A 21003-nucleotide genomic window follows, 5' to 3' on the forward strand; every position below is an offset into this window, starting at 1 on the left:
AGGGAGAAGGTTTCTGAAGCAGAAACAATTGTGTAATTACCAGAGTCCTGCCCAAGGGGTGCGGGGACAGCACATTCCCCTCCCTACCTCATGCTCCCCTGCTCTTCAGGTCTCCCCTCTTCTCAACTAGCTGCAAGGTAGAGAAGTGTTCTCCAAACTATGGATCAGGACATTCACTCGGGATGTAAAAGCAATGAGTTTGTCATAATGGGTACTTTAAAAAATGCAAGGAGGATACACAAGAAATAGAATTGTATGTACTGCAGAGAATCTGGACCATTACTGGGTAATTAAACTTTCTTTTGGACTGTTAGCCATATAATGATGTCCTGGTGAGTCACATACAAATGGTTAATAAGCACGGGAACACCAGGGGCTCCAGCTCTTCTTTCCTAAGACCCATTGATTTAGCTGCCCCATCACTTCTTCTGAAGAATGGATTCAGCTCTCACATCCTCGGTCCCAGGTGTTTCCTGGGGAGGCTGAAGGTAGGCTCAACATAACCGTGAGTCTTTGTGCCCCTCCCCTTTCAGCAGCACTGCCTCCTCTGTCATCACGTGAATCCAGCAGGTTCCCTAGGTGTGGGTAAGGGTGTCTATCGAAGTTCTGGTATAAAGTCCCAGTCCCAGCTCTGCTCCTTCCCTACCATCAACTGCTCTGGAGCCGAGGATCGAGAACCATGGAGCCCAGGATCTTTGGTAAGGATCCATGGGGGGGCACTCCGGCCCCAAGCTTCTGTCTTGATGTATCTCCAATGCACCTCTCAACCTCAAACTTCATGCTCTCTTGCCTGTTCGATTCTTGGCTTCCTCCTTGGTAATCACTCCCAGGTGATCTCTGACTGCATCTCAGCCTCTCCCCTGCCCTGCAAATATCATCCCCAGCCCTTCCCAGACCCCTCCCTGCCACCCTGCCTCAGTGTCAACATCCACTCTGAGCTGTTGCCCACGGTGACAGCTCAGTGACGTCATCTTGTGTATCCTGGTGCTGACCAGATGCTTATACTCTCAACATCATTCTTATGCCCCTCTGCTTCTCAGCTGCTGCCTTCAATTTTGAACTCCTGAGCTCAGGCTTGGAAGGAATTGCAGGTGAGAACAGGTATAGTGTGGAGGGAGGAGATGGTACCATGGATAGAGGTGGGGTCCTAGGCTAATCTTTAGATCCAATCCAGCTCTGGCTCCCCCAGATACTACACTCTAGATGTAGCCGCTGGTGCTCAGGTATAGACAGTCCTACAAACCTCTTAAGAGTGGTGGCGAGGGGGCCTTCCTACCTTTTAAATGGGCCTGCCTCTGTGGCTCCAACTGCACCTTCTGACTCTGTTTCCAGCACCATTTCCCCAAGTCCTTGACCTCTCAGATCAGGTGGTTGGGAGGTTGAAGGTCTCAGGCATGAAGCTCAATTGCACCAGGATCTGTGCCCAAGGAGCCCATTCCAGTCCAGGCTCAGGGAGGAAGGAGAAGTGGATGGAGTTTTGTCATCTATGGTCCATTCAGATGAGCAATGCCTGCTGCGTTCCTAATACTTCCTTTTGGGTAACTATGTCTCTCTCATCTCCTTCCCTGTATTCCCTTCCCCTCCTCTCTCCTTCCTCCCCTCTTTTCTTGTGTCTCCCAAGTTGAAGGAAGAGTAGCCCAACCATCTTCCAAAATTGCTTTTTACCTGAGCCACCTAGGAATGGAGCCAGAGACCACCCGTACCCATTTACCCGTTGCTTCCCATTCCCTCTTATCCCTACCCCTGGCAACCACCAATCTGCTTTCCATCTCCATGGATTTTCCTATTATTTGAGACATTCTGTATAAAGGGAACTAATCATACCATATGTGACCTTTTACGTTACTTTCATCTTTCACTTGGGTAATATTTTTGAGGTTCATTGACACTATAGAATTTATCAGTCCTTCCTTTTAGAGCTGAATATTTAGATATTCCATTTGCATATATATTACACTTTTTTTTTTAAGAATTTTATTTATTTGAGACAGAGAGCGCACAAGCAGGGAGGAGGGTCAGAAGAGAGGGAGAAGAGGCTCCCTGTTAAGCAGGGAGTCTGATGCAGGGCTCGATCCCAAGATCTGAGATCCTGAGATCCTGAGATCCTGAGATCCTGACCTGAGCTGAAGGCAGATGCTTAACCCACTAAGCCAACCAGGCGCCCCACACAATTGGCTTATCCATTCATCTGTTAATAGACCTTTGGGCTGTTCCTATATTCTGGGCCCTGGGAATAGTGCTGTTACAAATATGCGTATATGCATATTTATTGGAGTACCTGTTCTCAATGCTATGGGCTATGTACCTTGGAGCAGAGTAGTTGGGTCAACCGGTAATTCTATGTTTAACTCTCTGAGAAACTATCAAACTGCTTTCCACTGCTGCTAAACCACTTCATGTTCCTATTGGCAACATAGGAGGGTTCAGATTTCTCCACCTTCTCTCCAATCCTTTTATCCTCCACTTTTCTTTTTATTACAGTCATCCTAGTGGGCATGAAGCGAGTTCATGTAGTTTTAATTTGCATTCCCTTAGTGAACAGTGATGAGCATCTCTTCATGTGCTGACTGGCTGTTTCCTTTTTGGAAGAGGGTCTCTTCAGATACTTTTTCCACTTTTAAATTGGGGCGTCTTTTCATTATTGAGTTTTTCAACATATTCTAGATACTTCTCCCTTACCATATATGGGATTTGCAAATACTTTCTCCCATTGTGTGATTGTCTTTTCACTTCCTTAATATTTTTGTGTGCAGTCCATAGGTTTTCAATTTTGATAAATCCTATTTTTTCTTTGCCTCTTATGCTTTTGATGTCATAGAAAATATGGCCTAAAAAAGAAAGAAAATATGGCCTAAATCAAGGTCCTTAAGATTTACTGTTTTTTTTTTTTTTTTTTTTTGCTAAGGGTTAGATCTTAAATTTAGGTCTATGATCAATTTGAAGTTAATCTTTGTGTACAATGTGTTCTCCTTCTTGCTCTCTTTCTCCACGTCCTTCTTAGTCTCTTTTTGCCTACAGACACCCAGTTTTCCCACGACCATTTGTTGAAAAGATTAATCTTTTCCCTATTTAGTTGTCATAGCACTTTGTTGGAATTTAACTGACCATAAATATACGGGCTTATTTCTGGACAGTCTATTCTGTCCATTGATCTATGTGTGCATCCCTTAGGTCAATACCACACTGAATTAACTACTGAGGCTTTGTAGTAAGCTTTAAAATTATGAAACAAAGTTCAACAACTTTGTTCCTCTTTGCTTTGACTATTCTGAGTCCCTTGCATTCCAATATGAATTTTAGGATCAGCTTGTTAATTTCTGCAGAGAAACCAGCTGGATAGGGATTACACTGAATTTATAGGTAAACTTGGGGGCAATGGCATTTGAATAAGATTGTTTTTCAATTTATGAACATGAATATGGTACAATTAATTTACACATTCTTTAAATGCTTTCAACAGTTTCATTGTTTTCAGTGTACATGTTCTGTGCTTCTTTTGTTAAATTTATTAATAAGTATTTTTTACTCTTGATACTGTTATAAGGAGAATTATTTTCTTAATTTCAATATCATATGGCTCTTTACTAGTGAATAAAAGTTTTGTATATATTGGTCTTGTACCTCGCAACCTTGGTTAATCCATCCGTTAGTTCTATAGTGGTCTTAGTAGCTTCCTTAAGCATTTTTAACGTACCAGATGATCATGTCATTTGCAAATAAAAATAGTTTTATTATTTATTTTTTTTTAAGATTTTATTTATTTATTTGAGAGAGAGCCAGGTTGGGGGGGCAGGACAGAGGGAGAGGGAGAAGCAGACTCCCCACTGGGCAGGGAGCTTGGTGGTGGGGCTCAATCCCAGGACCTCGAGATCATGACCTGAGCTGAAAGCAGATACTTAATCGACTGAGCCACCCAGGCACCCCAGAAATAGTTTTACATCTTCTTTTCCAATCGGATTTCTTTTTCTTTCTTTGCCTGATTATTCTGGGTTGAACTTTCAATGCTATGTTAAATTGAGTGGTGAGAGTGAATGTACTTGTCCTGTTCCTGACATTGGGGGGGAGCACTCAGTCTTTTACCATTACAGTAATCTGTGGGTTTCCTTATAGAGACCCTTTTTTTTAAAATTTTTATTTATTTATGATAGTCACACAGAGAGAGAGAGAGAGAGAGAGGCAGAGACACAGGCAGAGAGAGAAGCAGGCTCCATGCACCGGGAGCCCAACGTGGGATTTGATCCCCAGTCTCCAGGACTGTGCCCTGGGCCGTGCCCTGGGCCAAAGGCAGGCGCCAAACCGCTGCGCCACCCAGGGATCCCCTATAGAGATCCTTTATCAGGTAAAGAAAGCTCTCTTGATTCCCAGGTTGTTCTTTGTTGTTTTAATCATGAAAGAGTGTAGATTTTGTTAAGAGCCTTTAATGTGGGGATCCCTGGGTGGCTCAGAGGTTTAGCGCCTGCCTTTGGCCCAGGGAGTGATCCTGGAGTCTCATGTTGGGCTCCCTGCATGGAGCTTGCTTCTCCCTCTGCCTGTGTCTCTGCCTCTCTCTCTATATATATATATCTCTCATGAATAAATAAATAAAATCTTCTTTAAAAATGCCTTTAATGTATCATTTGAGATAATCATGCCCCCTCCCACCATATTCTACTAATAAGGTGTATTACGTTGATTGATTTTCATATGTTGAATCAATTTTGCATTCCTGGGATAAATCCCATTTGGTCACAGTGTAGAATTCTTTATGGAAATATCCTGTTGGATTTTGTTTGCTAGTATTTTTTTTGAGAATTTTTTAGTTTATATTTATAAGAGATGTTGCTTTGTCTGGATTTGATATTAGGGTAATAATAGTGAGTTGGAAAGTTCTGTTTTTTTTTTTTAAGTTTATGAATGATTGACATTAATTTAAGGATTCTTTTTTCTTGGTCATTTTAGCTAAAGGTTTGCCAATTTTGTTAATTTTTTAAAAACATCCTTTAAATTATATTGATATTTTTTTTTCTATTCTCCCATTTCATTTATTTTCATTGGTATCTTCATTATTTCCTTAGTTCTGCTCCTCTGGGCTTATTTGCTCTTATTTTTCCAATCAGAAGACTAAATTATTGCTTTGAGATCTTTCTTTTTTTCATAACATAGGCGTTTATGTCTATGCAGTTCTCTGTCATCCTTGCTATAAGCTGTGTGCCATATGTTTTAATGCATTGTGTTTTCATTTTCATTTGTTTCAAATATTTTTGAATTTCCTTTGTGATTTTTTTTCCTTGACCTACTAGTTATTTTACTTAGGAGTTGGGTTTTAAATTGCCACATATTTGTGAGTCTCCCAAATTTCCTTCTGTTACTTATTTCTCATTTAGTTCCACTGTGGTCAGAGAACATACTTTGTAGGATTTCAAACCTTTTACATTATCGAGACTTTTTAAATGGCCTAGAATATGGTATATATTGTAGAATGTTACATGGGCATTTGGAAAGAATGTGTATCTTGCTATTTTGAAGTGTTCTATAGATATCTGTTAGGTTTAGTTGGTTTCTAGTGATTTTTCAAGTATTCTATATTCTTGATGACCACCGATCTGCCTTATTCTATTCTGGAAAATGAGGGTGGTGAAGTGTCTCTGGCTGAATTGCCTATCTTTTTTGTTTGTTTAGAACTCAAAACCTTTATTTGTGCTGTAAAGGGGAAGAAAAGTGATTAGTAATCATGTGCATGATGCAACAGGACTAGTTCTTACAATTTCACAATATCATACCCAAACATATTTCCCCATATGTGCATGACTAATACTCGCTAAATCTCAATGACAATAACTGTATTAAGTCACTGGTAAGAAGTGAACTCTTGTGCCAATGTATATTTAAACTTTAAAAAAAAAAAAAAAACCCAGAAGCCAGAAAAATCCCAAGGGCAAAAAGTATCGGGGGTTTTAAACTTTTAAAGTGAAATATAAATAAATAAATAAATAAATAAATAAATAAATAAATAAATAAATAAAAATTTTAAAAAATTAAAAAAAATTTTTTTTAAATAATAATAAAGTGAAATCTAGGAGTGCATGCTTAGTGGTTGAGCACCTGCCTTCAGCCCAGGGCGTGATCCTGGAGTCCAGGGATCGAGTCCCACATCGGGTTCCCTGCGTGGAGCCTGCTTCTTCCCTCTGCCTGTGTCTCTGCCTCTCTCTCTGTGTCTCTCATGAATAAATAAATAATATCTTAAAAAAAATAAAGTGAAATCTAAGGGGAAATGGGATAGGATTAAAAGCCACTGGTATTACTTTACCAATTCAATAGATGAATCTCAGAAAACTATTATACAAGGTTTTCAGATCTTTCCCTGAAGTTTTGTAAGCAGACCACATCTGGTAAAGGTCCCTCCTCCCCCAGTTTTGCTGTTATTCCCCAAACTGATTTTGGGTGGTAGTTTCCCCTCTAGTACTGGATCATTTAAAAAGCACATTAGACAAACAAGGTGACAGGTGGAGCCCATTGGGAGCATGCAGATTCAATGACCTCAGTTTGCCCTGTGCTTCCCTCTACCCGAGCTGCACGCTCAAGTACTGCATCACATACCACCGCTACTTATTTTTATTTTATTTTATTTATTTATTTGAGAGAGAGAGAAATAGACAGCATGTGAGTCAGAGGAGAGGTAAAGAGGGAGGAAGAAGGACAAGGAGACTGCATGCTGAGCGTGGAGCATGACATGAAGCTCAATCTCACAACCCTGAGATCATGCCAAGAGCTGAAGCCAAGTCGGTTGCTTAACCAACTGAGCCATCCAGGAACCCCTCCTACTTCTTCTTATTTTTTTTTTGAGATTTTATTTATTTATTCATAGAGACACAGAGAGAGAGAGGCAGAGACACAGGCAAAGGGAGAAGCAGGCTCCATGCAGGGAACCAGACGTGGGACTTGATCCAGGGTCTCCAGGATCATGCCCTGGACTGAAGGCAGTGCTAAACCACTGAGCCACCCGGGCTACCCATCTTATTATTATTATTATTATTAAATATTTTATTTACCTATTTTAGTGACAGAGAGAGAGCAGTGGGAGGAGCAGAGGGAAAGGGACAAGCAGGCTTTGTGCTGAGTGCCGAGCCCAAGGCAGGGCTCAATCTCACAATCCTGAGATCATAACCTGAGCTGAAATCAAGAGTCAGATGCTTAAACCACTGAGCCACCCAGGCACCCTGTTATTATTAACATTATTAAGATCTGCCCTCTAGAACCATATGCTCTTTGGAGCCTCACAACAACCCCCTGAAAAGAAATTGCAACTGTTGGGGCACCTGGGTGGCTCAGTGGCTGAGCATCTGCCTTTGGCTCAGGTCGTGATCCCGGGGTCCTGGGATCGAGTCCCGCATTGGGCTCCTCGCAGGGAGCCTGCTTCTCCCTCTGCCTGTGTCTCTGTCTCTCTCTGTGTGTCTCTCATGAATAAATAAATAAAATCTTAAAAAAAAAAATTGCAACTGTTGCTCTCCTCTGGTTCCCTTCTAGAGTTTATGGAGCCTGTGCTCTTCTGCTAGATCATGTGACAACTGTGAGAATCATTCCAAAGAGCTTTCCAGAGTAAACAAAGTGGTTTGGGACACAATCTCCTGAAACTTCTAAGGACAAAGTACTTGGGAAATATAGAAATACCAGGTGTTTTATTGGGGAGAAAGCTTAAAATAAATGGAGGGAGCCACCCTCTCTGATTGTATATTAACTGACAATGCCCAGTAGAGCTAGAGGCCAGCAGCATTCTAGAACCATAACATGGAGTGAACCTCAGAGCTGCCTTCAGTCTCTGATACCCAGTAGCCCCTGGTGGGGCTGAGGTTATAGAGTAACAGGGCATTTTCCACTTGCAAGCACAGAAGATGAAACCATACCCTTTGCATCCTGTTTTATCCATGAAATCCCATTGTTACCAGCCCCTACATGCTTTCAAAATAAGGACAACTGTGGAATACATGAACTGGGTGAATCACTAGCCCAGGCATGTGACTGCATCTATAAAAACCCTTCATGACCTATTCCTTCTTTCCCAACTCCTGTATCTCTCCATCTCCATCCATAGTCACAGGGGCCCAGAAGCTGCAATTCAGGGAAGGGGAGCCCCGACTCCAAGACCCGTTCAAGGCCAGTCATATCCCCAAAGCAGCTCTGCCCCCAAATTCTCTTCTTGTCAATCTACCTCAGCTTCTTTCCTCTTCCTCTTCACCCTCTGGATGCCTTTAACACCCAACTGGGGAGCTGCGCTGCATTTTTAGAATCTTAAGCTATGGCATGCTAAGAGTTTTCCCTGAATTCTCTCCCCTTAAAGGGCCCAGGATGCTCTGGATTGGACTCTCACCTGCGTCAGGATCTAGACCCTATGCAGAGATGGCCCCAAACCCAAGTCTATAGAGCAAATCTGGGGCTAAGACTCCCCCACACTGGCCTGCCTCCTTGAGGTCAGTCAGCCCAATGGCCACACTCCAGCCCCATAGTCAACCTCCTTTCCCTCTCCTCCAGCTCCTGTCTGCGTGTTAGTCTTCCTTCTCCTCCAGTGCTCAAAGACAGTCACAGGTGAGTACAAGGATGGTGAAGAGTGAAGAGGGACAAGGCTCCCCTGGGGAAGTGGGGTCACGGTTCACAGAGGGCTCCTGACTAGGGAAGTTAGTGCCTGGTCCTCCGTGGGCTCACACCAGTGATCTCTGCTCAGACACCCCTGCTGGCCCAGGGGTGTGGAGATCAGATCTACAATCCCATGGAGCAGTGCTGTGATGATGATACTGTCCTGCCCCTGAATCGGACCAAACTCTGTGGCCCCAACTGCATCTTCTGGCCCTGCTTTGAGCTCTGCTGTCCTGAGTCCTTTGGCCCCGAGAAGAAGTATGTTGTAAAGTTGAAGGTTCTGGGTGTGAATTCCCGATGCCCTTCCTCCCCCATCTCTGGGGACTGTGCCAGGTAAGGACCTTGCCCCTGGCTGTGGGGTGGGGATGAGGGTGGGGAGAAAGGAGGCAGGGAGTGTGGGTGTCCAGACCACTCCTTTTGAGGAAACCCTGCCCACTTCATCTCCAGCAGTGACTCAATTCTCATGTTCATCTCCTCATCTGTGCTTCGTTACTTCTTGGTTCCTCCTTCTTTGCAGCAGAAAGATATTTTCTCATTGAGAAAGAAACTGAAGAAAATAAATTTCCACTAAGGCAGCTCAGAAAAGAAGGCTGGGGCAGGCCTCAGAGACTGTGCAGTGAAGAGCCTGGGATTCACACCTTTGAGAGGCCTTATCTGACTGCCACCTGATTTTGCCACCAGGCTCCAATTTATGGTCTGCCCATTGTATCAGGCTTTGCTCCTTGTCTGTCTGCCCCTCCATCCTTATCCCCTTGCTGATACGTTAGTCAATCACCTTGGGAAGGCACTCTGTACCACAGGGTACCCTTGATTCTTTACTTGCTCTGTGAAACACCTTTTGCAATTAAGTATCTATGGGATTCTGTTGCAAAAATGTTCTTCAGACTCTAACTTATCCAGAGAGGATTTTCCAGAATGTACCAGACTTGCTTGTACTTCCATATGGCCTCTAACTTAAGAGATGTGACCGATGCCAGCAGGCCTTGTTGGGTAACTCCTAGTTGCTGAGCTCATTATGTTTCAAGTCACTAATGACATAGTGAAAGAGTCCTCACTCTTGCAAGATCAGAGTATAAAGATCTATCTAGTAAGGCTCATAGACTTCACCCTTACAGATTATGCCCAATAGAGATCACTCAAATGGTCCTGTGTACAGCTCTTGGGAAAGAGGATTTCTAATTACCTTAATTTACCTGAAAGAATAACAGAACTATGAGCGGGCCTGGGTGGCTCAGTGGGTTAAGTGTCTGCCTTTAGCTCAGGTCATGATCCTGGGGTCCTGGGATTGAGCTCCACATTGGGCTCCCTGCTCAGCGTTGGGCTATCTGCTTTTCCCTCTGCTCCTCCCCCTGCTCTGTCTCTCTCTCCCAAATAAATAAAGAAAATCTTAGGAAAAAAAAAAAATAAAGTAACAGAACTGTCATCAAAATGGTGAAACAGTTTTCTACCATCTTCCCCTCAGAAAAAATCAGAGCACTGATTTTTCCCATCACCTACTGTTCAAGAGTTTAGCTCAGCTATTCCATGGTATTGGTGCCTCAACATCCATTTTGTTTAGGCAAGCAGCCTGCAGGGACCTTAAGCTGACACTTTCCCCCATTCCCCTCCTACAAGTGCATGCCCAGATAAAAGCCCACAGAGTCAGAAGCAAATCTAGGCGACTGACTTCTCTAACAGCCCTTGGGATCAACAGTCTCCCCTAGCTCCCAGGCCTTTCCCCTGTGTGCCCCTGAGATAAGAACCCTGTGGAGCTTATCAAAACACTGCCCTTTATGGTTTCAATGGACCAATCTGGCCTTGGCACAGGAACCCAAAACCTTCCATTCACAGACCCAAATAAAACCGTGTGCCCTGACTCCTGCCTCTCTTTCTTTCTGCCTATTCCCTGCCCTGACCGTGTCATGTGGTCCCTTGAAGCCTGCTATGGACCTGAGTAGCAAATTCTGTTTCATTTTCTCTTGTGGTCTTTTATTGAACCATGGCTCACTATCTGGCCCTCTTGGCTCTACTTAACAACTGTTGATTTAACAAAATCGTAACACCCACAGACAAGGTGCCTTGGTGGAAGTCTGGGAGTCAGCAGAGAGGTTCCAGCATGCCACTGTAGGGAAAAGAAAAAGGAAGGAAGGAAGGAAGGAAGGAAGGAAGGAAGGAAGGAAGGAAGGAAGGGAGGGAGGAAGAAAGAAGAGAAAGAAAGAAAGAAGAAAGAAGAAAGAAAGAAAGAAAGAAAGAAAGAAAGAAAGAAAGAAAGAAAGAAAGAAAGAAAAAAAGAAAGAAAGAAAGAAAGAAAGAAAGAAAGAAAGAAAGAAAGAAAGAAAGAAAGAAAAAGAGAGAGAGAGAGAAAGAAAGAAAGAGAAAGAAAGAAAGAAAAGATTGGCTACACTTCAAAGTGTAAGAAAAACTGTTTCACCTGGTTCTCATTACGCCTTTCACAAGGCGGCACAGCTAAGTGCCAGGAGAGACTTCTCAACTAGTGGTTTCTCCCATGGGTAAAGTGGAAGCCTGTGATTAAGCAAGCACTTGGCTCCTCAGGCTGTGTGGAACGCTGCCCAAAAGATCAACTTCTTCCTCACCCCACCCAGAAGGATAAGGTATGCTATATGACTGGGGAATGTGGAGTGGCTAAGAGAACTGCATCCAGGGTCTTGAGAGCAGAAAAGTGCCACAGATCCTACTAATCACTTTGCATACACTGTCAGGAAGTTCATCCCTAGGCTGCTAGGAATGCCTCACCTGTAGATCCACCCCCGCAGGTGGCCCACAGGCAACCCCAACACTGTGCTTCCCTACTCCTTTCCCATCCTCCCACATCCATCCCAGCGTATGCCCTGGGGGGCAGCTAGTGAAGGCCTTTGCCTACAGCTAGTGAGGACACGCCGAAAACTGCTCCAGCTCTGCGGGTTGGGTAGAAACCACCCAAACTTAGGCATTCAACACTGTTCAGGAAAAACAAACAGAAGGCTATCAGTACCTAGCCTGCCTTAGCAGTATCAAGAGAAGGCACACAATTTTAAGAATTCCACCCAAAGTGAGAACAAGTAGTATGGACCAGGAGTATCCATAGAAAAGGTCTGAGAAAGCCTCAGAATACCTAACAGTATTGATGGAAGGTACTTCTCTCCCAAAGCCAGTCAGTAAAGCCTGGAGGGGGTGAATGCCTCTTCAAATGCAAAGCCAGCAATGCAAGGGTTCAAGAGTTCAAGGGACATGGAAAGTCAAGCAAACAGGACACTGCCAGTGGAACGGGATTTTCCAGTAACTGGCAGCGAAGAAAGGGAAACCTGCAATTTATCCAACAAATAATTCAAAATGGTGGTTTTAATATTTTTTTTAATTTTTATTTATTTATGATAGTTACAGAGAGAGAGAGAGGCAGAGACACAGGCAGAGGGAGAAGCAGGCTCCATGCACAGGGAGCCCGATGTGGGATTCGATCCCGAGTCTCCGGGATAGCACCCTGCGCCAAAGGCAGGCGCCAAACCGCTGCGCCACCCAGGGATCTCAAAATGGTGGTTTTAAAGAAGCTCAGTGAGCTACAAGAAAACACAGACAACTCAATGAATTCAGGAAAACAATATACTATCAAAGTGAGAAGTTTAACAGAGAAATGGGAACATAAAGAGCCAAACAGGGCAGCCCGGGTGGCTCAGTGGTTGAACGTCTGGCTTCGGCCCAGGGCATGATCCTGGAGACCCGGGATCAAGTTCCACGTCGGGCTCCCTGCATGGACCCTGCTTTTCCCTCTGCCTATGTCTCTGCCTCTCTCTGTGTGTATTTCATGAATAAATAAATAAAATCTTGAAAAAAAAAAAAAAGAGCCAAACAAATTCCATAGCTGAAGAAGTGAATGAATGAAATGAAAACTGCAACGGAGAGCACCAGTAGCAGACTTGATCAAGTAGAAGAAAAAATCTGTAAAGCTAAAGACAAGTCAGTTGAAATGATCTAATCAGAGGAGAATGAAAAAAAAAAGAATGAAAAGGAGTTTTAAAAGCCTAGCCTCTGAACAAAGGGATACCATCAGAACAAAACAAAACAAAACAAAACAAAATACGTTATTGGAATAACAGAAAGAGAAGAGAGGGAGAAAGAGAAAAAAATTATTTAACAAAATAATGGCTGAGCATTTCCCAAATGTAGGGAGAGATTCAGGCATCTAAGTTCACAAAACTCTTAAGTCGCACCCCCCCCCCCAATTTCAACCTAAAGAAATGTTCTCCAAAATACATTATAATAAAACTCCCTAAAATCAAAGACTGAGGGAATTTTATTTTCTTTTTTTAAGACAGAAAAATTTAGGGGATCCCTGTGTGGCTCAGGGGTTTAGCACCTGCCTTTGGCCCAGGGCGTAGTCCTGGGGTCCTGGGATTGAGTCCCACACCGGGCTCCCTGAATGGAGCCTGCTTCTCCCTCTGCCTGTGTCTCTGCCTCTGTGTGTGTGTGTGTGTGTGTGTGTGTGTGTCTGTCTGTGTGTGTGTGTGTCTCATGAATAAATAAATAAATAGGGATCCCTGGGTGGCGCAGCGGTTTAGCGCCTGCCTTTGGCCCGGGGCGCGATCCTGGAGACCGGGGATCGAATCCCACGTTGGGCTCCCTGCATGGAGCCTGCTTCTCCCTCTGCCTGTGTCTCTGCCTCTCTCTCTCTCACTGTGTGCCTATCATAAATAAATAAAAATTAAAAATAAATAAATAAATAAATAAATAAATAAATAAATAAATAAAATCTTTAAAAAGAAAAATTTTAAAGCAGCAAGAGATAAAAAAGATTCCTCACAAATAAGAGAAATTGTATAAGGCTATACTAGATTTTTCAGCTTAAACTTTGCAAGCCACAAGAGAATGGGATGATATATTCAAAGTTCTGGGGGGAAAAAACCCTGCCAAGCAAGAATACTTTACCCAGCACATGTGTCCTTCAGAAAAGAAGGTGAGACCAAGACTTTCCCAGATAATCAAAAGCTGAGGGAGTTGATCACCAGTAGACCCGCCTACAAGAAATGCTGAAAGGAGTATTTTAAGTGGAAGTGAAAAGACACTAATTAGTAATATAAAAACATATGAAAATATAACACAACTGGAAAAAATAAGCACAGTTGACTTTTGAATAATTTTGGAGTTAGGGGCACCATATCCATTCATGGTTGAAAATCCATGTATGACTTTTGAATCCCCCAAAACTTAAAAACTAATAGCCCACTTTTGACTGGAAGCCTTATTGATAACATAAACAGTTGATTGAGATATATTTTGTGTGAGTTACATGTATTATATATTGTATTCTTACAATAAAGTAAGTTAGAGAAAAGAAAATGTTATTTAAAAATCATAAGGAAGAAGGGCATCTGAGTGGCTCAGTTGGTTGAGTGTCTAATTCTTGATTTCAGCTCAGGTTGTGATCTCAAGGTTGTGGGATCGAGCCCCATGTGGAGCTCTGCACTCAATGTGGAGTCAACTTGAGATCCTCTCCCTCTGCCCCTCCCCACTTGCATTGACTCTCTCTCTTGCTAATAAATAAATTTTTTTAAAAAGAAAGAAAATCATAAGGAAGAGAAAGTGAATTTACAGTATTGTACTATTTTAATGTTTTTTAATAAAAACTCATGTATAAGTGGGTCTGCACAGTTCAAACCTATGTTTTTGTTTTTTTTTAAAGAATGCTTTATTCAGCTTTATAGGCTCTGTTACTTCTTTTTTGTTGTTAAGATTTTACTTATTTATTTTAGAGAGAGAGTGAGCAAGAGAGAGAGAAGGTGCAGGGGAGGGGCAGAGGGAGAGGAGAAGCAGGCTCCCCACTAAGCAGGGAGCCTGACGTGGGGCTCAGTCTCAGGACTCTGGGATCATGACCTGAGCCAAAAGCAGACACTTAACCAATTGAACCACCCAGGTGCCCTCTCTCTCTCAGCCCCTCTTCCCATGAATGAGCACTCTTTCTCTCCCTCAAATAAACAAAACTATGTTGTTCAAGGGTCAACTGTACATAGTGAGATTCAGAATACTCAAATTCTGCAATATGATGGTGTGTTAATCACTAGGGTCAAAAGACAAAAGTGTTAAAAATAACTGTAACAAAATAGCTACAGTAATTTGTTAATGGATATAGTATATGAAAAGAGGTAAACTATGACATCAAAAACAAAAAATGTTGGGAAGCCTGGGTGGCTCAGTGGTTTAGCGCCACCTTCAGCCCAGGGCGTGATCTTGGAGACCCGGGATCCAGTCCCACATCAGGCTCCCTGCATGGAGCCTGCTTCTCCCTCTGCCTGTGTCTCTACCTCTCTCTCTCTCTCTCTCTCTCTCTCTCTCTCTCATGAATAAATAAATAAAATCATTAAAAAGAAAGAAAGAAAGAAAGAAAGAAAGAAAGAAAGAAAGAAAGAAAGAAAGAAAATACTAACAGAACTAAAAGGAGAAATAAACAGAAATACAATAATAGTAGGGGGCATTAACACCCCCACTTTCAACAATGGTTGGATTATATCCAGACAGAAAATCACTAAGGAAACTAAGATGGATTTGAACAATACTATAGACCAAATGAACCTAAAAGAAACATGCAGAACATTCCATCTACAGCAGAATATTCTTCTCAAGTATGTTCCAAGTGGAACATTCTCTAAGACAGATCATATGTTAAGTCACAGAGCAATCCTAGCAAATTTAAGAAGATTGAAACCACACCAAGTATCTTTTCTGACCACAGTGTTATGAAACTAGAAATCAGTAACAGGAGGAAAACTGGAAAATTAAAAAATATATGGAAATTAAACAACACAACCCTGAACAACCAATGGGTCAAAGAAGAAATCAAAAAGTATCTTGAATATACAACATGATGACTATTATTAGCATTGCTGTATGGTGTATTCGAAAGTTGTTAAAAGAGTAGATCCTAAGAGTTCTCTTATTACAAAAAAAAAACCACATTTTTTTTTTTGTATCTTTGTGATTTGACAAATATTAACTAAACTTACTGGAGTAATCATTTCACATTATGCAAGCCATGTCATTATGCTGTATGCCTTAAACTTACACAGCAATGTATGTTAATTATATCTCAGTAAAAATGAGGAAAAAATTAAATATTTGACAAAAATGGAAACAGCAAAAGCAGTTCTAAGAGGGAAGTGTATGGTAATAAAAGCCAACATTAAGAAAATAAGATTGGGTGTTTGGGTAGGTCAGTTAGTTAAGTGTCTGATTTCAGCTCAGTTCATGATCTTGTGGTCCTGGGATTGAGCTCAATGTGGGGCAACTCGGCCAGCAAGGAGTCTGCTTGAAATTCTCTCTCTCTCTCTCTCTCTCAGCCCCTCTTCCCACTAATGAGCACTCTTTCTCTCCCTCAAATAAATAAATAAATCTTAAAAAAAAGATCTTAAGTAAACAACCTAACAACACCATAAGGAGCAAGAAAAAGGTGACTAAACTAAGCCCAAAGTTAGTAGGAGGGAGGAAATAACAAAGATCAGAACAGAAATAAATGATATGAAGACTAGAAAGACAATACACACACACACAAAATCAATGAAACTAAGTTGGTTCTTCAGAAAACAGACACAACTGACAAAATTTTCGCTGAACTAACCAAGAAAAAAAGAGAGGACTCAAACAGACAAAAGTATAAATGAATGAGGAGGCATTACAAATGATACCAGCAAAACACAGTGGCTCTTAAAAGACTACTATTTATAAGTACATGCCATTAATTTGGATAACCGAAAAGAAATTAACACATTCCTAGAAACATACAACCCGAAGACAATCACAAAGAAATAGAAATGATGAACAGATCAATAATGACCTGATAGTTTTACTGGTGAATCCTATCAAACATTTGTTTAAGCAGGCTCCACACCCAGCACAGAGCCCAACTCGAGGCTTGAAGTCAAAACTCTGAGATCAAGACCTGAGTTAGGATCAAAAGTCAGACACTTAATTGACTGAGCCACCCAGCTCCCCTGCCTCATCAAACATTTAAAGAAGAATTAACACCTACCCCTCTCAAATTCTTCCAAAGATCTGAAGGGAAGGGAATTATTTCCAAACTCACTTTATGAGACCAGCACAACCTTGATACCAAAGCCAGACACTAAAAGAAAATTACAGACCAATATTCCTGATGTAAAAGATGCAAAAATCCTCAACAAAACAGCAGCAAGCTAAAAAAAAAAAAAAAAAAAAAAAACAGCAGCAAGCTGAATTTGACAACATATAAAAAGGATCATATACTATGACCAGATGGGATTTATTTTTTTTAAGTTTTATTTATTTAAGTAATCTCTACACCCCATATGGGACTCAAACTCATGATCCCAAGATCAAGAGTCACATGTTCTTCCAACTGAGCCAGCCAGGTACCTCCAGATGGGACTTGTTTTTGCAATGCAAAGATGGTTCAACATACTCAATTCAAAAATGTGATACACCACATTAACAAAATAAAGGACAAAAAAGAATAAACACATACACACACACATATACATGCAGAGAGATTTCTAAGAGACCTTCTGGTGGGAATAATGGTTCAACAGAGTCACAAGTATCAAGACACTGTGGAAAGTCCTGTCTTAGAAGACTTAAGAGGATAATTCTGGAAATATCTGTTTCAGTCTTGCAAAACATCATGCATTGGTTTCCAGAGCCAAGAAAATGAGACAGCCACCCATAGAATACATTTGTGAAATGTGGTCTTAATTCTCTGTGGCTCTTTCCTTTTATGTTCATGGTAAATGTATCTATTCTAGTATTCTAGGTAGGGAAAATGCAGGCAGTTCATTGACTCAACACATTTATTGATCTGCCAACACTGTGGAATGCTAAATAGATGATAAAGAGTTTGTTTGATTTCCAAAAGCCAATGGGACTCCAATAAAGCGACTCAGGTGGGATGAAGTGACTATTCTGGCTGCTGTGTAGGGGTGGACTCAGGGGAGAGATGAGGAATAGGGTATTATAAGCCAAGTGACAGGTGTGGATGGGTTCAAAGGGTCTTTGGAATTATTTAGGCAGTTGTGCCTGGCCTGTCTGAATCCAGTGACAGAAGTAACCAGTAGGAAGTGGGAGTGGACTCAGAAAGAATTAGCAATGAAAAAAACCAGGGACTGGTGTTGCAGCTTAACTTAATAGAGAAATCTGTTGTATGTGAAGGTTATCACAATCTTTGTTTGTTTGCTGTAACAGCAGCAAACATTTACCAAACCATTAGGCTCTTGGCTTAGGAGTCCTCATTATTAGGGTTCATTATCTGGGTCTTGCAGTTACAAGACTGCAAGGGGAAATTAAAGCTGTTGTCACAAAAATACTATTAAAAAAATAATGTGGTAGTCCCCACCAAGCATGTCCCTGCTTATTATTAGTGTGAATCCTCTCTCATTACGGGAACTTCCTCATAGGCCAGCCATTCTGTGACCCTCTGATGCAAGGTGAAATTGCAGATCTAACAAAAGATGCTTGGCTACAAAAAGTCTTTGTAAGTGATGGGGGGAAAGTGATGGAATCCCATCCAAATCCCTTGACCAACTGGGATCTGAGGTAGACCAGTTAACTTTTAAAGAAATTAACATCCACAATGTTAATGCCATGATGAGCCTTCAAAAAAGTCTGATGCAAATATCGAAAGGGTAAGAGAGGCCATTGGGGACATCGTTGGCACCCTAGAATAATTTTGCAAAGATTAATTTTATGACTTAGGCTAGAAAAGCCAAATGTGAAATAATTTTGTAGGAAAAATCCCAATCCTTTCATCCTCATTCCCCACCAAAAAATCCATCATTTGATTCGTTCTTTGTTTATTCAAAGAATGAATCACATATTGCTATTAACATATCTAAATTTATTAAATTAAAGCTAAGCCTAGTTTCAAAATAAAGTTTTTTTCCCAGATTCTTTTTATGGTGATAAAGCACAGATAACATAAAATTTATCATCTTAACCATTTAGAAGTATACAGTTCAGTGACATTAAGTACATTCATACTGTTGTGTAACCATCACACACACCCCCCAAAAAAATGAAGGATAAAGTCATACAATCATCTCAATAGATAACAGAAAAGACATTTGACAAAACTTGACTCTTTCATGGTAAAAAAAAAAAAATCTCAACAAATTAGGTATCAAGGTTAATGTGCCACAACATAATGAAGGCCATACATGACAGGCCCAGGGATAACACCACACCCAATAGTGAAAGGTTGAGAGCTTCTAAGATCAAAAGCATGGCAAGGAGGCCCACTCCTGCCATTTACATTCAACACGGTACTGGAAGTCTGAGCCAGGGCAACTAGGCAAGAAAAAGAAATAAAGGGTGTCTAGACCAGAAAGGAGTAAGTACAATGGTCTGTGTAGATGCCATGACCTTATATACAGAAAACTCTCCTTCATTTCTACCAATACAACTTACATGCTGATTTTGTACACTGAAAGCTATCCTCAGGGGCACCTGGGTGGCTCAATGGTTGAGTGTCTGCCTTTGGCTCAGGTCGTGATCTAAAGGCCCTGGGATCAAGCCCCATATCAGGCTCCCTGCAGGGAGCCCGCTTCTCCCTCTGCCTGTGTCTCTGCCTCTCTCTGTGTGTCTCTCATGAATAAATAAATAAAATCTTAAAAAAAAAAAAAAAAGCTATCTGCAATTGAGCCCTTCAACAACTGCATAGGTCTACTTGTGTGTGAATTTTTTTTTAATTTTATGTGTTTATTCATGACAGACACAGAGAGAGAGAGAGGCAGAGACACAGGCAGAGGGAGAAGCAGGCTCCATGAAGGGAGCCTGACGTGGGACTTGATCCAGAATCTCCAGGATCACACTCCAGGCTGAAGGCGGTGCTAAACCGCTGGGCCACCGGGGCTGCCCGTGTGTGTGTGGATTTTTTACAGTACTATAAATGTCTTTTCACTTCATGATTTTCTTTCTTTTTTTTTTTTAAGATATTTTTATTTGACATAGAGTGAGCGAGAGAGCAAAGGCAGGGGTAACAGCAGAGGGAAAGGGAGAAACAGGCTCCCCACTGAGCAGGGAGCCCGAGGCAGGGCTTGATCCCCAGGATACTAGGATCATGACCTGAGCCAAAGGCAGACACTTAACTGACTAAGCCACCCAGGTGCCCCTTTCATGATTTTCTTAATGACATTTTCTTTCCTCTAGCTTACTTTATTGTAAGAATACAGTATAAAATACACTGAACATACAATATAATATGCTAGCTGTTTATATTATTAGTAAGGTTTCTAATCAACAGTAGGCTATTAGTAGTGAAGTTTTAGAGGAGTCAAAGTTATAAGTGAATTTTTGACTGCACAGGGCCAGGGTGTTGGCTTCTCACCCCAGCATCATTCAAGCAAAGGTCAACTGTACTTACATTTTAGAACTGAGTCTTTTTTTTTTTAAGATGTTATTTATTTATTCATGAGAGACTCACAGAAAGAGGCAGAGACACAGGTGGAGGGAGAAACAGGCAGAGAGAGAAGCAGGCTCCCTGCGGGGAGCCTGATGCAGGACTCAATCCCAGGATCCCGGGATCACACCCTAAGCTGAAGGCAGACGCTCAACCACTGAGCCACCCAAGAGTCCCTAGAATTGAATATTAAAAGACTAGTCTTCAGAATTTTAAAAGCAGAATGCAATGAAGGAGGTAGAGCCATAGGGGGAAAGATAGCATCCTGCAGTAGAAATCTTTTTTTTTTTTTTTTTTTTTTTAATGAGAGACACACACACAGAGAGAGAGGCAGAGATGTAGGCAGAGAGAGAAGCAGGCTCCACTCAGGAAGCCCCATGTGGGACTCGATCCCAGGACTCGAGGATCACATCCTGGGCCAAAGGCAGGTGCTCAATCACAGACCCTCCCAGGCGTCCCTCCAAAAGAAATCTTAAAAATCTCTTCTGCTGAGGCGATTCTCTCCTTTGTCAATTTATTTATTCTATCCTTGCAGTGTTATTTTCGCAAAGTGGTCCTGAACATATTCCAAGAACTTAGAACTGTTGCTGTGCCCTGTTCTAGAAAGAAACGTGTAATTCTGCTTAGCTTTCTTACTTTAGTATCTTATTGCTTTGGCAGTAATGGAGAAAAGAAAATTTCTGTGTTAAGTACTATAAATGCTTATTTGTTTCAGGAAAAAATTTCCACATAATAAAATACAAAGCTGAAGTTTCTGCCGGTATTCATATTTAAACCAATACATTGGGATCCCTGGGTGGAGCAGCGGTTTGGCTCCTGCCTTTGGCCCAGGGCGCGATCCTGGAGACCCAGGATCGAATCCCACGTCGGGCTCTCGGTGCATGGAGCCTGATTCTCTCTCTGCCTGTGTCTCTGCCTCTCTCTCTCTCTCCCTCTGTTACTATCATAAATAAATAAATTTAAAAAAATAAACCAATACATTGAGATTTGTTTCATTTAAATATGCA

The sequence above is a fragment of the Canis aureus genome, chromosome 1 (assembly GCF_053574225.1).
Source record: "Canis aureus isolate CA01 chromosome 1, VMU_Caureus_v.1.0, whole genome shotgun sequence".
Classification (NCBI taxonomy): Eukaryota; Metazoa; Chordata; class Mammalia; order Carnivora; family Canidae; genus Canis; species Canis aureus.